Source organism: Falco rusticolus, chromosome 7, assembly GCF_015220075.1.
Source record: "Falco rusticolus isolate bFalRus1 chromosome 7, bFalRus1.pri, whole genome shotgun sequence".
NCBI lineage: Eukaryota > Metazoa > Chordata > Aves > Falconiformes > Falconidae > Falco > Falco rusticolus.
The window spans coordinates 37,150,495-37,166,301 of record NC_051193.1 but is presented as its reverse complement, the minus strand read 5'-3'; the positions used below and the strand labels follow the sequence as shown (position 1 = coordinate 37,166,301).

Below are 15,807 nucleotides of genomic sequence, written 5' to 3'. Positions count from 1 at the left end.
ATTTACAAATGAGATCAGAATTTGGCTTCCTATAATAGCACATTGTAATGTGCCAGCAATTGCTCCATAACAATAGAAGAGCAAGGTATCTTGTTATATATAGGTCTTGTCCCTTAACCAGTACATACAAGGCAAAATAATTACTGGTTTTTATAGTGAGACCTCATCCAAGTATGTGTAAGACCTTCTCATACAGCTGAGTAAAGTAACATCTATACACAACCTCCACCTAGAGAAGAGGTAGCTCTGGAGGACTGGATGAAATCAAACAAAAATACCACCTGCAAATTTACAGTGTGCAGCCAGGCATTGGTTGGAGTCCAGGCAAACACAAACTTACAAGACCTAGTATGTTTGCATGGTTCTTTGGTAAGTAGGTACTTTCTTCTTTCTTTATTTATTACTGTGCTCTGGACAGAGATTAAATTTAATAGCTCTAGCGTTTGTTTTGGTTTTGGTTTTTTTCACTTACCTTGAAATAAGATTTGCACACATTTTTCTAACTAGATTAAAAAGCTGCCAAGTGGCTCTTTAAACAGTTCTCAATGCTTGCAGAAGAGTTGTTCATGGCCTCTTACATAAGAGTACTTCCCTGGAGCCACATCAGGAACTGATCCCCTGCCCCACACAAATAGAGCTTTACCCTCTTTGTCCAGAAGCAGAAAGGTACTTCTGCTCAAAACATGCTGGGACATGCAATTGTCCTTATTGTATTCCACTAGCAAATTCTGAACTAAGACTCAATTTAAAGCCTATTTAGGTTAGTTAAAGGCTTGCCATTGACTCAGTGAGTTTTGGGACAGGGTCTTAAAATATAGGTCTTAAGGACAGGAAAGCCTCTATATACATGATAGTTCTTAGGGAAATCACTGAGGTCAGCAGAGGCTGATTGACTTCAGCAGATCACTGAGGTCAGCAGATGCTCAGTGGGACAAGAATTTTGTGCTGATCCAAAGCTATCAGAGAAATAAGTAAGAAGGTGAGAAGACTGAAGAGAGAGAGTCCTCCCCACATGTCATTCACCTGCAGGCTGTTGGAGCTGCAGCAATTGGAAAAGCCAACCAGACATCCCTACTCAGCCACACTGTGTTTTTTAAGTGACTAAAGAGGTCAGCACTCCCACATCGTGTAGAAATGGTTGCATGATGTGGTTTCTATTTTTAAAATAACTTTAAGATTCCATCCCCTAATTCACACAAAAGCTAACAAAATATGGTGGTTTTTTAATGATGTAAAAATCAATATTATAAAAAAATTAAGTAAATATTTCCCTTGGCAAGAAAATATAAAATCTCATTCTCGTAACATGCAAGTTTTATATTTACACAGCGTAAAGTGTCTGTCCCACATTACCATAATGTGTTATTAGCATGAAACATTTTTAGCTGTGATGTCTTAAACAGAGCTTGAGTTACTGTCTGCAGTGTCCTTAAGCTATATGTCATAGTCTTCACAAGACTGAAACAAAACAGAGCAGCAAGCAGTAACCACATTAAGTTTAATGCTTATAAACACAGAAGGTTTAACACTTGGCAAGCCAAAATTCCCCTATGACCTCAAGAGAGAGAGATCGTGACCTGAGAATTAAGCACTGTGATAAGCAGTCAAGCTGTCTCCCTGAAGAAAAGACAAAAATAGCAAAAGACAAGCTGAGCCATTGGGTCGGCATATGTCAGGTGCATCCAGGCCCAATTCAGAGTCAATCTGTAGCCATGTGGGGCCAAGCCTGACCTAGCCCAGCCTTTTGAGGCAGGGCTTCCTAAGAAGAGGGATTTTCAGAGGTGCTCAACACCCGTTGTCCCCACTGATCCCCAGGGAATAGGAACATCTAAGCTGTCATGCAACCAAAAAAACACAAGAGGAAATTTCATTTTGTCTCCATCCAGAAACAGAAAGCCTCTGGTATTAGGAGGAGGAAGATGAAAAAGTAAAATTACTTTCCCTTGTGTGTTCCTAGCCACAAAGATGCCCTCTTGCCCTCCCTGTCTCGCTCTAAGGTGTCTTCCCCAAAGCAGGTGCCAGTCCTGAGAAGACTGATAAAGAGGAAAGAGGGAAGATGGAAGATAAGAATGTGAAACAAAGGTTTTGAAACAAATGATAGGTAGGTTTTTGTTTAAAGAAAGGTCTGCAAGGCAGAGAAGTTGGTTTGGGAAAGGTGAAGGTCAGCAGAGCAACAGCTTCAAACATCAGAGATGAAGAGAAGGCATGCAGGGAGAAGAGGGGAGTGTTAAACACTGCTGGGGGAGCTTAAAAGGGATGCTCTGCATTCTCAAAACACTAATTTTGCCATAGTAGATCTGCTTGTGCCAAATTCCCACACAGAAAAATCTCAAGGACATTAGACTGAGCTGGGTATCATGGGTTTTCTTCTCTTCTTCACCACAAGTTACATTTAGCTTGTAAATACATGAGTTTTCTATTCTCAAGTATTTATTGTATTCCTTACTAGTTTTAAAAGTTGAACAATATGAAGCTTATCCATGAAATTACTAGACAATTCCTGCTGGATTAAAATTGGACATTTCTCCATTTATCGGTAAATTGCCAAATGCTGTTGCAAGAAACACACAACTGTAATGAACTTTTATTTGGGGTCCCAAGGTGCTCATTGCAGAGAGATGTATATAAACATATATACTGCGCAAGACCTGCTCAAAAATCAGAATTTCCACTCTGGAGGGAATCCTGTTATTTCAACCTTCATTTCCATCCTAAAACAGGCCAAGACATCAAAATATCAATGAAATAAATTGGTGGAACTCAAAGATTTAGGTTTGGAAATGTCTATAGACAAAATGATGCTTCCAATTGAAAATATAATTGTCCCAGGCTGAAAAGTCCTGGAATATGATCCTCTTCTCACATGGACAGAAATCAAGAATAATTCTACTAGAAATCCATGAAGTTACACTGGTGGAAGCCTTCACACGGGTAATAAAAATACGCAGAATTACAAGCATTTTATAAAGCCAAGTGCTTTGGAAAGCTTTATGCTTTTAAGCTTCAGGGCATAAAGCAACCTAAGAATTAGGAGGAAAACTTCACGGCTCATCCCCACTGCTATGATGGTGGAGGCCAGGCAGTCGCACAGCCTCAGCGAGGCCGTGGGGAGCATGGCTGACAGCTGCCCAGGCTAAATGCAGGAACATCTATATTCTCTCTTGTTTAGCAACTGGGATTACGGCCCACATTGCATATGGGCCAGTGCATACCGCTTGGGAATGGCAGGGTCCAAGCTGTCTGCTGGGCTTTCCAGGTGGCCGATAGACCCAGGGAGGAGGCAGCAGCCGGCTCTGCAGTGGGAAATATTGGCTGTCAGAAGCAGCCAGGCAGGCTCTGGCAACACGCTCCTGAGGAAAGCGGAGACAAAGTGTCTGCCCAGCGTGCTGAACACAGAAGTCTTGAACCCATGAGCAAAGACACTCTCTCTGGATGCTTGACTCCTCTCCAGGGTTCAGGAAGGATTTAGATATATTCATTGGGCGGGACACAAGGTGTCACTGAAGAAACATGCCATTCTGTTATCAACTGCTCCTTTTACTGAAGACAACTGAGAACAACCCCTCCTGTTTGTTTTTCTGTCTGTTTTTTTAAACAAGATTCTTTCAAAAGGCCATAGCCTTCAGGCCACAGGCTAATCTTTAACCACCCGCTTAATTTTTCCAAGCAAGCTGGCACCAACCATTGTTGGAAGCGGTCACTTTGTGGAAAAAAAAACATGCCCATTTCCCCACAAAGCTGGTTCTGCAGAGGACCCAGGGACAGCTCAAGCTCTAGATGAGGCAGACGGCTCTGCATCACCAAAGAGCCAACACCAGCAAAATTGCCAGCTGACTTCTGATGAAAAAATAGACATTGAGGCCAAGTGCTCCTGCCATCTCTTCTAAGGGTAGGGGCGTGTAAGGACATCTCTGCCCTGGTTTCCACCATCCACTCTGAAGATGGTCCCTGTGTTTGGAGCAGCAGAATTACAGTGATGCAAAGCCGTGGTCTGGTCACCATCAGGCTTCAAATCCACCATGTGATAAACACTTTGAACCCTATAAAGTTCAGAGCTGGGCATCCAAATTAAATATGTTAATTTGTCCCAGATCTAGTCAGTTTAACCTCTGAACATGACTACAGCTGGTATTTGTAGAAGCTGGTTACAGAGAGAAACAAGAGCTTTTGGAGTGCCTTATCTGCAGGCACTTATTTAGGGTCCAGCACTGGAATTAACTCACAGATCTTATTTTTTTAAACAGCTGAGATCAACATCCAACTGTTTAATATGCTAATGCTCTAAGGATTAGATCACAAAGTAAAATACTTATGGAAATTAATGCTCCAACTTTAAATTTGAGAATTTTTTTAGGGGGATTTAAAAAATAGAAAACCAATAGCAAAAGAACAAAAATTGCTTTTTCCAGAGAAACTAAGATCCCAGTCCAAGAAAGAATGCAGAATACACTGAACCAAGAGTTTTCTAGATAACTTCAGAACAAAGCTGAGGAAAACAGGTTGCTTTGCCCCCAGCTAAATATAAATATAAATGCAAATCACTTCAAAGCCATATTCAGTCACCACCTGAGTGAGAGAATGCAAAGGAGAGCTCAGTCAAAAAGTTTCCCATGGGACGACCTGCATTGTTCATTCCTGACTCATTCTCTGCCACCATCCCAACAGTCAACCTCCCAAACCTTCCTCCTGCAGTCTTCCCTAGCCTCCACTGTGATCTCTGTAAAGTCAAGCACAATGGAATTGCAACAAAACCAAACTTCAGGTCATTGAACTCACCCCAAAAATATGGCCAGCTTTTTCCACACAGTTCTACCAAAACTTTCTAAGTCTTAGTCTACGGCCTCAGCCATCAGATCATTTTTCCTGCCCAGAGTAGGCAAGAGCATCCAGTTCAGGAATTGAGAAAGCTGGAAAATCTGGAATGAATGAAATAACTTGTGATCAGGAAAAAGAAAAAGAAATCCACCTTCAGAAATCAGCTGGATGGAGCCAAAATTCAAGGCAATTATATTTTTGGGCAGGGGGGTGTGGTAGGGGAGGAAAGCCTGATCTAATCTCTCACCCAAAACCCAACCGCAGTGTCTGGACCCAACAGGGTCAGGTTATTTTCCCATAGTACCAACACCACAACTAGAAATAGGAAGAACCGCAACTGTCAAAAGAAAACACTAATTTTCATTAAGTTTCCAATACAGCTTTCTGATCAAAGTGACAGCTACACTTCAGTAAAGTCTTTTGATCTTTCTGATGCTCAGCTGAATGGAAATCATCACATCTTCAGAGCCATGCACACTGAGAACATAAATTCTGACTGCTCGTTGCTGGAGAGATTACTTGCTATTTTTATTCTGGTTATTTTCTACTTTAAGGAAAAAGCTGAATTCTCTCTGTCAAAACCAACAGAAAGCTTGTTTAAAGGTATGGCAAGATACACATTCATTTAATGGAATACATACAATAGCCTTTACAATAACTTGATGAGTTCCAGAAGCGGACTCAATACTATATAGCAAAGTCAATCATACTGGTAGATAAGTTATGCCAAAAGCGCAGAACGGTTTCAGAGGTAGATTTCAAGAAATAAAACACTTGACCAAAAAAATAAGGGGAAGGAAAAATAAGGTGTGCATGGAGCAAATGGAGATAGTGTTAGGGAATGAATGCAACACAAACCAGCAAATGGTTTAGTAAAAAACAAAATTAGTCTTGCAGGTTTGCACGCTGAAGCCTCTAAGCCAGCAGTTCTGAGCTGTGATGTACAAACCACCACTGGCCAACAAATCTCTGGTGGCTGCCCGCTGTCAGCCGGATGAGCATTGTCTTTCTTGTCCCAGATGTTACACCACACTGAAGATGTAGTTAACGCATGTCAGACAAAACCGAGCCACTGCTATCATTGCCACCGAGGCATTTACAGAACTGCACATGGGAAATGAACCAGATCAAAGGTCTAAGAGTAAAAATTTACTCCATCCTTCTATCTATATGGAGATACAGAGTAGCCCATGTTAAAAACAAGAAAGTTTCTTTTGTCTGTTCAAAAATTTGCACCAGCAAGCTTGAGCGGTCAACTGTAGACCAAACCACAGCCGATATATCAGTCAACACAGCATTTTAAGAGTTCACAAAGGAAAAATGTAATTTTGACTCCTGGCTTAGAGAAATTCCTGGCAAAGGAAGAAACTATGCTTGACCCCCAAATAACCAAACACCCATCCACTGCATATGGAAATTATTCTGCCACCATTTTACTGCTCCAGCAGAGGTGGTGCGTGGCCCTTTCGAAGCCTTGGCTCTTTTTGAAGGCTATTATTTTAAACATTTTAGTACTGGGAACTGCACGGAGCTGGCAATTATGGAATTAGAGTGCAGTGTGGAGAATGTCACTTTGAAATCATTTAGCTCAGTTAATTTCCTTTTCAAGCGCAATAGAAAGCAGATGGAGCAGGGAGGGCCAACATGCCACAGAACTCCCCAGGCCTTGGCCAGCACTCTCCTCCCCAGGACATACAGAGGGGTCACCAAATCCCCATAGAGTTATTATCCTTTAGGAGAATCACATGCTAGAATTCAGCCAGGGTCCTGGTCTTTGGAGCAAGTCGCCTCACTCCTAGGTTTGTGTTACACATTGAATGTTAGACCTAAATTGCTAACAAGGTCAGCAGGGACACAAAGCTCACACCAGAAGAGCAGTGCAGGGAAGCCAGAGAGAGGCCAGCAGAGCACAGCAGGAAGATTAAGTGCTTTGGGAAAGGGGAGCCTTGGTAGAGAGAAAGAGGCCTCCAAAGGGTTGTCCAATATGAAGGAAAGGCTGTTACAAAAAGAAAGCTTTCCCGTATGCAGCAAGAGTTGGACAAGAAATTGTGAGCTTGACTTGCAGTAAAGATACATTGAGGTCAAGAGGAAAAAAATAAATGAAGTGCAAGGCAAGCGAAGCATCACAACCTCAGTTTGTAGTGGATGCCACATCGCTGGAGGTGTCGAGGAAGAGTTACAGGAATTTCTCTCAGGGACCATCTAGCTAAGTGTGATCTTGCCTCAGAGCAACGGGATGACTTCCAGGGATGCTCTCCAGCACAACATCTCTTGGATAATTTAATAGAGCCTGTTATGGTTTGTGCTTCGTGTTTCTTATATAGAGAAAGAGGGATTCCCCAAAGGAAACTAATGTACAATAAGAGAAACAGATCCAAATGCTGGAGTTGCAGTAGGGTCTAACAGAAACGCTGGGACTGAGGAAGTCCAAATCCATTCCCTGTTAACGTAACAGGAGAGTTATACTCTCATTGTCTCCCTCTGCATTGTCACAAATACCTGGGACAAGTAAATCAGAAAGCTCATGTCTCACTCGCACCAAACAGCAACTGGAGCGACCCCCAGCCCCACACCTATCCATGGGCTGCTGAACCTACCCACGCACAGCTCCACATCATGCTCAAGCCTTGTTTGCTCCAAAGGACTAGCAAGCACATTAGAAGTGGGCCATGCTCTAAGCTTTCTGGTAGCTGTCATCCAACATGCAGGCAGCAGCATGATCAGCACTGCCCCCACTTGTTTCACTGAAGTGAACAAGTTCCTTGAGTTCATCCCTACAGCCCTTGCTGCTATTTCACACTTATCAATAGATCCACCTTCTTAAAAAAAAAAGTCCATTTTCCCAAGGCATTGTGTCAGATGGACAGACTTGTTCCTTAAGGACCTCCAAGGCATAGACAAGACTGATGCCAAAGGGAAGCTCTCTCACGTTGATGGCACCAACACGGGACACAGCATCATCTGCTCTCCATGCCAGTCTCTCCATGCTCAAAGATGTTGGCTCTAGAGACCATTTTTCCCCTGGAAGACTAGTTTGTGCTGTGCACCTAGGATTACCCTTAATAGAGGCAACACTTTCATATACACCAGACCAGCTTCAAGGCTCCCTGCATCAGCAGTTCCCCTTCTAGAAACCCATAGTAAAAGAGAAAACTTTTGCAATCATTTTATTGTTCCCAGCTCTCACCAGCTGATGGCAACCAGTTCAAGGCTGGCTATTACCAGCATGGGCACGATTATGACAGAGGTCTGTGAGATGAGGCAGCTTGTCTGCTCAAGCAACATCTGCACTGAAAATACCAGGAGGCTAGTACAGGTACTTGCCCAACGTGCACCAGGCAAACTAATGAAACTCTTTAATATCCTCCACAAATACCTCAACCAAAGAGACAGACGGCCACTTTTCACTTTTCCGAGCCCTACGCAGAAGGCTCAGAGTAGAACCACCAGCTATACCAGACAACTGCAAAAGGGCAGCTATCTAAAACTCTGCTCTGTGCCATGGGAGCTGGGTTTCCCTTCCTACCTCACTCACTGGCAACTAAATGCTTTCTGGTACCTGGGCAAATTCTACTTACCATCTCCTACAGTGATGACACCATATCAAGACAAGCATGGGTATGACTGCCTGGGAGCTCTCAGCAGAGCATGTGTTCAGCTAGCTGACCTCAGCATGAGAAACCTGGTGAGACAGGCTGGACAGGTCATAGCTGCCTCTTGCATAACCTGTGCCAGGTGACCAGTAAGCCACCCATAAGCCAGGTCACCAATAATTCCATGCTGTCGGTGTGTGTCTTTCCCCCCTTTCCCCACGTATCCCTCACAGACAGTGTCCCTTTCCAGCACCACTGCCAATCCCACAGGATGCACAGAGATTTCTTTCTGCTTCCCTTCCAGTCACCAGGAGCTTCAGCCCCTCTCCACATCAGGGAGATAGCCCCAAGGTTACCAAGTATATTTGTATGTCTCCAGAAGGCTATTGCTCCCCCACTTTCTACTTTTCTACCTCCTCATCTGCTTCTTTGAAGCATGTCTCCATATCTTTTGCCTCTTTTTTAACCATCATTGTAAAGAGAACCGCCCACCCACCACCCTGCAGAGAGTTTCAACTTACATACAACAGGCCCTGGATATCCCATTAACATGGTGCTGTTGCACACCACCTATACTATCAAAATCATAGAATTACTTAGGTTGGACAAGACTTGAAGATCATAAAATTCAACCATTAACCCAGCATTGCCAAGACCACCACTGAATCATGTCCCTAAGCACCACATCTACACCTTTAAATACATCTGTCCTTTAAATACCTGCAAGGATAGTGATGTCACCTCTTCTCTGGGCAGCCTGTGCTGTTGTAGTCAAACTCAGTCAGCCTCACACAGGGCACCAATTGTTGCAGCACAAACAAACTAACAGGCTGCAACAAGGCTTTTAACGTCAGTCAGGTTCTACTGTCCATGCTGTTTCTCCCTCCTCCAGAGGTGAGAACACCCCGCCTCCTCCTCCACACAGCTACAGCTGCACATCATCCATGTCAATCAACCCACTGCCTTCGAGGCAAAGCCACAGCTGCATATTATGAATGCTAATCAACAACCCACTGCCTTCATTCCTCTACACTGTGCCAGTGCTTGACCACTCTTTCGGTGAAGACATTGTCCCTAACATCCAATCTAAAGCTCCCCTGGAGCAACCTAAGGCCATTTCATCTTGTCCTGTCGCTGGTTATGTGGTAGAAGAGACTGACCCCCACCTCGCTACAACCTCCTTCCAGGTAGTTGTAGAGAGCAATAAGGTCCCTCCTGAGCCTCCTTTTCTCCAGGTGAAACAAGCCCAGGTCCCTCAGCTGCTCCTCACAAGACTTGTGCTCCAGACCTGTCGTGGTTTAACCCAGCTGCCAACTGAGCACCGCGCAGCCACTCACCCGCTGACTCCCCCCGGGTCCTACCAGCGGATGGCGAGGGCAGCTGGGGAAAAAAGTAAAACCCATGGGTTAAGATAAGGACAAATTAATAATTGAAATAGAATATAATAACAATTGGAATGAAAAAGGGCGGAGAAAGAGGAATAAAACCCAAAAGGAAAAAAAAACACAAGTGATGCACAATGCAACTGCTCACGCCCTGCTGACCGATGCCCAGCAGGTCCCCGAGCAGCGACCAGAGGGCACCGGACACTCCCCAGTTTAGACACTGAGCATGACGTCCCGTGGTATGGAATATCCCTTTGGCTAGTTCGGGTCAGCTGCCCTGGCTGTGTCCCCCCTCTGTTTCCCATGCCCCTCCAGCCCTCTCGCTGGCAGGGCCTAAGGAACCAAAAAGTCCTTGACTCAGTATAAACATGACTTAGCAACAACTAAAAACATCAGTGTGTTATCAACATTGTTCTCATACTAAATCCAAAACACAGCCTTGTACCAGCTACTAAGAAAAAATCTACGCTGTCCCAACCGAAACCAGGACAAAACCCTTCACCAGCCCCGTTGCCCTTCCCTGGACACGCTCCAGCCCCCCCGTGTCTTTCCTGCGGCGAGGGGCCAAACTGGACACAGGATTCCAGGTGCGGCCTCACCGGTGCCGAGTGCAGGGGGACGGTCACTGCCCCGGCCCTGCTGGCCACACTGTGTCTGACACAAGCCAGGATGCTGTTGGCCGCCTTGGCCACCTGGGCACGGTGCTGGCTCATGTCCAGCCATCACCCAGCACCCTGAGGCCCCTTTCCACCGGGCAGCTTCCCAGCCTCTGCCCCAGCCCGCAGCGCTGCCTGGGGCTGGTGTGACCGTGCAGGACCAGGCACTTAGCATATACAAATACAGTATTTGGCATACAAAAGCCTAAGTGGTAGTAAGCATGAAAAACATAAAGGCAGACTTACGCCCCATCTCCTTCGCAGCTGTGTCCTGAGGAGGGCTGCAGGGTCCCCTGGCAGGGCTGGTGCCTCAGCAGCTGCTCCCCTGCAGTTAAGGCAGGAGCTGGAGAAGGGCCTCACTGCCTGGAGCGCTGAGGACACTGGTGTCAACATGGCGGGGTGTTGCCATGGTGTCAATGAGAGCTGTCAGTCCTTCTCCTAGGAATTTGCTTTCTGCTCCCAGAGCAGCACAGTCTTTCTCACTCGGGAGTAGAAGGTGTCCGCCCAGTTGCCTATAGGCTCAGGCCAGCATCCTCACCAGCCTTAGGTGTTTTTCCTACACCAGGCAAATTCCCTGGTGACAAGGCCTCGTACTTTTGGGCATACACCTCTGCATTTCAGGTCTGTCATGGGGGAAGGCCTGAGCGTGGCCCGGCAGATACCCTCTTGCAGAGGGAAGGTGCAGCCCTGCTGCTCTGGGAACCCAGCAGTGCTGCCTGCAGCCCTGACATCCCAGAGCTGCCCCATGCGATGCCAGCATACACAGCTCTCCAGAAACCCTGGCCATGGAGTAAGGAGGCTGCCAGGCTGTGCCTGGATGGGGCGGGCAGGCTGGCAGAGGGGAAGGCATCCTCCAGTGGGCTGGGGCTGCGAGGCTGTGAGCCGAGAGACCAGGCTGCTGGACAGCAAGAGGGCATGGGAGTAGATGTGTTGGGATAGCACCATCTCAGCCAAATAAACTCCACCTCTGCCTGTCGTGCTAGCTGGTTCCCAGCAATTCTGCCACTCCAAGGGCTGAAGCTCATGTGGGGACATGTACCCTCCCAAACATCACTTTGAGCAGCCACTGGGGATAGTCTGTGTGGGGTGCAAGGAGTCAAACTTGGCATTTCCTTTTTCATTGTGCTTCTGGAGAGGTTCCGGGAGCAAACCCTCCTCTTGGGTTTTGTTTTTAAGGGAATCGGTTCATTCAAAAGAGAGTCTAAAAGCAATCTGGTAAAAGGAAATAGAGCATAAGTCGTCAGTGTAGATTCGTCCTCCCTCCACTGCCCCATCTATAAAATTAAGTCAACATGATCTTCTTGATGAGGAGGAGTGGTTTAAAGGGTTAAAAAGAGGCAGGAAGGTGTTTGAACTCTAAGAGAAAGATTTTAAAACTTTTTTCAAACTTATGAATATGTATTAAGAGGCACAGACAATACTTACATGGCTATTACACCGAGTTATTTAAACATGAGCAGAGTACTTGGCAAATTAACATATAGAACAATACTGCTCTGGTAGTTCAAATGATAATGGGATCCAATAGGAGTTCCCTATCCCTAACTCTTCTGAATCTAAGCAAGGATGATTTAAAAATTGTAAATGTGCAGCAGGTGGCTTCTAATGCAATAAAAAGCATTTCTGCACTCTGAAAAACACGCCTTGAGGATGAGACAACATATAAAAAAATCCTTTAGCTGTGCCCCTTCTCAGCACAGTTTGGATGATCTGAGGCTGCCCCAGCGGCAGCTGTTTCTTGTGCATCCACCTAAACTAGGAATATACATTTGTCGTATCTTGCATCATTTCCATCTGTGTTCTGCTCCTGTGCCTTTCTTGGCTGCTTCCTCTCATCTGGTCCTGCACCCCACTGCATTTGTGCACACAGAGCAAGTTCCTGGAGCGATGAACTTGCAGAGAACAGGCAATGCTGCCAGGATGCACTAGGAGAAGCGTCTCTGTTCTGGGCAGCTCCTGGGCTTGATCTCAGCAGGCTGCAACAGCGTTTGAGGCAGGCATGCAGGGAGAATAAAGAGAAATGGGCAAGTGAAAAGTAAGAAAGAAGTAAGCAAAAAGGGTCAGCCAGCAGAGACACAGCTGAGCTGAGTCTCCTGAAAATTCCTCAGAAACTTAGAAAAAAGTAAGATTGACAATGCCAAAGGAGCACGTGGGCTCACAGGGACATGCACGTGTGTGTGAAGGGCATGCATAAACATGTGTACCTGTGGGGAGGCTCTGGACACATGATTACACTTGTGTGAACAGCAGTAACCTCCCAGTTCCATTTTAATGCCATGTCAAAAGTAATGCAGGTGATGAAATACGTGGGTCTGTGTCAGGGAGCTGGCATAACAGAATGAACCTGCACAGGCTCAGTGCAACTCTCCACATTTAAAGAAGGTATTAGGTAGACATCGAGGCAAGTTTAGAAATGCAAGAGACAGAAGCACTAAACTGTTTTCAGCAAAATCGACCCTCGTGTAAAATGCCCGCATCCTGGCCTAAACACTTTGTTATAAGTGATCGAATTCCTAACAGCTGTGGCAAGATGCCTTCACTTGCAAGTGTTACTGGTGGGTAAGCAAAATTATCTTGCTATTGTTGCTACTTATGGCAGCACCCATAACATACTAGCTGCTTTCCAAACAGATCATTCTCCAAAGAGCCTGCTACTACTTTTATGTGCATGTGGATGTAAAATTATTTTCTTTTATAGTACAAGTTACTCACTGTAGTCTTCAAAGATCAAAAAGTGCCACGGTGGGTAAAACTGGAGTTAAACAATCCAAGAACTGTAACTGCACAAGAGATACAAGAGCAACCCGCTTACTGTAAGCACAATTTATCCTCTGGACAATAAGATTTTTAATGTTGAAAAGCATGTTTGACTTTACATTCGTTCTTGAATTCATAAGAAAACACTGAGGTACTCTATGTTTGCACTAAGAATTTTATTTTCTTTTATTACTGTCACAGTTTTTGTGGACAATAAAATCATCAAATACTTCTGGGAATAAAAAGTAATAAGTGAAAGCTTAGAGAATTAGAGAATGATATTTCAGGAATTTTGCCTTAGATAACCAGGTCTTCTATTTTTGTTGGTGCACCTAGAGTATGCATGAGAAAAAACAGTGGTGTTCTTTCAAATAAAAAGAAACATCTTTCTCATTAGGACTGTGTTTATCACGCTTTCAAATGTTCTACAAACCAATGCCCCTATTTGTCATTGTAATTCAATATAATAAAAGCTGTCAAAACTGCTCACTTTGCTTGTGAGAGACAAATTTGCTGAAGTTTTGCAGCATGAGCCAAATAACACAGCACCAGATTCTCCAGCTTTTATTTCACGCTGCTCTAGGCAGTATTCCTACTGGTTTCTGTGCAATTTTTGCCTGAGTAAGGGCTGAAAGTTTCAGTTTAGAACATGAGACTTTTTTAGAAATAAACTGTCACAGAAATCCCGTCTACAAAGTACTTTGGGTGACTGGAATGGTACTGCTTGCGAATTTTATCTCTGAAATGCCAAGCTTATTTCCTACAGATTATTGCAAAATACAGACTAACTACATCCTTGATGAAATTCCCTCGAGGTCCATGAGGTCACCCTCAGGATTAAACACTGCCTGACCTTTTGCATACAGAGCTCAGAAGCACTGTATTTTGATGCCTACTGCGCCTTTGGAGATGTTAGCTTGTTCCACTAAAAACAAAGTTACAGATCTCGTCCCTCATGGGAAGAGCTTTGATGAAGCAACTCTCTGTTATTACCTTGTCCAGAGACTCTCCAGGACCACACTGTGTCCTTCTGGCAATTGACAAAATAGATAAAGCTCAGGGGCAGCCTTGAGTAAGGGCCACATTTTCGATTATTTAAAAAAGATGTTTTGATGCATTAAATAAAGGAAACACGTTGGGAGCTTTGTGTTGGGAATAGGTAAAGTGGCAGGTCATGTGAAAAGCAGCTGGGACAGTGGTTAGGGCAAAGGATTAGAGTCAGCTCCTCTTTTTAGTCTTCTCCACACTACTGACTTGTCCAGAGAGTTGGAGGAGTCTTTTATGTTAAAGTCTACCAACCAGAGTCCTTCATCTAACTCTTCTGCAACTGCCTTTCCACATCTGTGAAAACTGTAGCAGTTTATCATGTCAAAAAACTTTTACACGTTTAGATAAAAGCCACTAACTATTAGCTGTAGTGGCCAGTCAATGCATTTTTTACCTCTTTTTGAACATGTGCCCAAAAATTGTTTGATGAGGATGTGTACTACATCTGTAAATAAACACGTATCTGTGTAGACACAGGGACCTGATAAGGCCAGAGAACATGAAAAACAAGACAAAATCTACCGACAACTGTAGCTCCTCTGACTGCAGCCTTTATGGCAGCTGTGTGGACAGACTCCTCCCTGAGTTTTTACTCAGGCAATTATTCCTAACTTGGCATCCAGAAGTCAGCCCTGGCTTCCAACCTGAAAAAAAAAAAAAAAAAAAAAGAAGCAGAGAGTTAGGCTAACACACACTAGCCTCCATCAAGCATTCAGGGTATTGTGCATGTGATAAAGGGCTGGATAAAACAGTGGCAAAAGTCTGCTATCTTCCAAGGCTCAGGAAAATAAACCGCAAAGGCAATCCAACAAAGTCCTCTTTGTTCCTGAATAGAACCAACAAAATGAAAGGAATCTGGTGGAAGAGAGAAGGCAAGAAAAGAGGTCTGCTGCAGGGAGCACGTACAGACAGAATTGCGCTTTGCCGGCTCCTCTGACAGAGCAAGTGCATGATTATCACATGAGCCTCACAAAGACTGGAATTAAAGGGGCTGACTCGGCTGTCATATCGCTTAAGCTGCGCTGAGGTCAAAGGAGTTCGGACTAACCGAGGTCAGCCACACATGGCCTGGGAAGTAGGGGTCTCTTTTTGTAAGCAACAGCTTCTCAGGTTGATAAAAATAGATACCTGGAGCCCGTGATGGCTTATAAAGCTGTCCCTTTACACCGGATTCCCACGAAGTGCAGTATGTAATCAATAGCACTCTGAAAAGAACAGAGCCACAATGGAGGCACTCAGGTGGTCTCTAGAAACAAGCGTAAAGGGCAAAACGCACAAGAGAAGTCACCATCTGTGCTACCCTCTAAAAGACCAAGGGAAAAAATCATGTCTGAAATATTAGCACACATTTATGGTAAAATCAAATTGCAAAGAGGTGTCAATGACATGACTGTAGAGAAGCCTGCTACTTGCAGGTCACCACATACCTTCTGTATATTATTTCATGAATCACGTCCCCAACAGAGACTTCTCCTTGCAGATTCCTATGATACCAGGGCTACTGAAGAATGCCCCTGTACTAAAAATAGTACCTATTCTCTCCCATGCCCTCTG

General features: G+C 44.7%; 2 long non-coding RNA genes across 3 annotated transcripts in view; one reads left to right on the top strand and one right to left on the bottom strand.

Annotated features, from left to right (window-relative positions):
• LOC119151162 overlaps nucleotides 1–15,807 on the top strand; it is a 49,955-nt gene that overhangs the window by 30,282 nt on the left and 3,866 nt on the right. The window lies entirely within an intron of this gene.
• Nucleotides 13,368–15,807, bottom strand: part of LOC119151161 — a 94,312-nt gene continuing 91,872 nt past the window's right edge. Inside the window, exons 2-3 of one of the 2 annotated variants that reach the window (XR_005105323.1) lie at nucleotides 15,382–15,499; nucleotides 13,368–14,897 (exon numbers count right to left, since the gene is read on the bottom strand). This is a non-coding gene — a long non-coding RNA (uncharacterized LOC119151161). The remainder of the gene's footprint in view (nucleotides 14,898–15,381; nucleotides 15,500–15,807) is intronic. The other variant, XR_005105324.1, reaches the window with a different exon arrangement.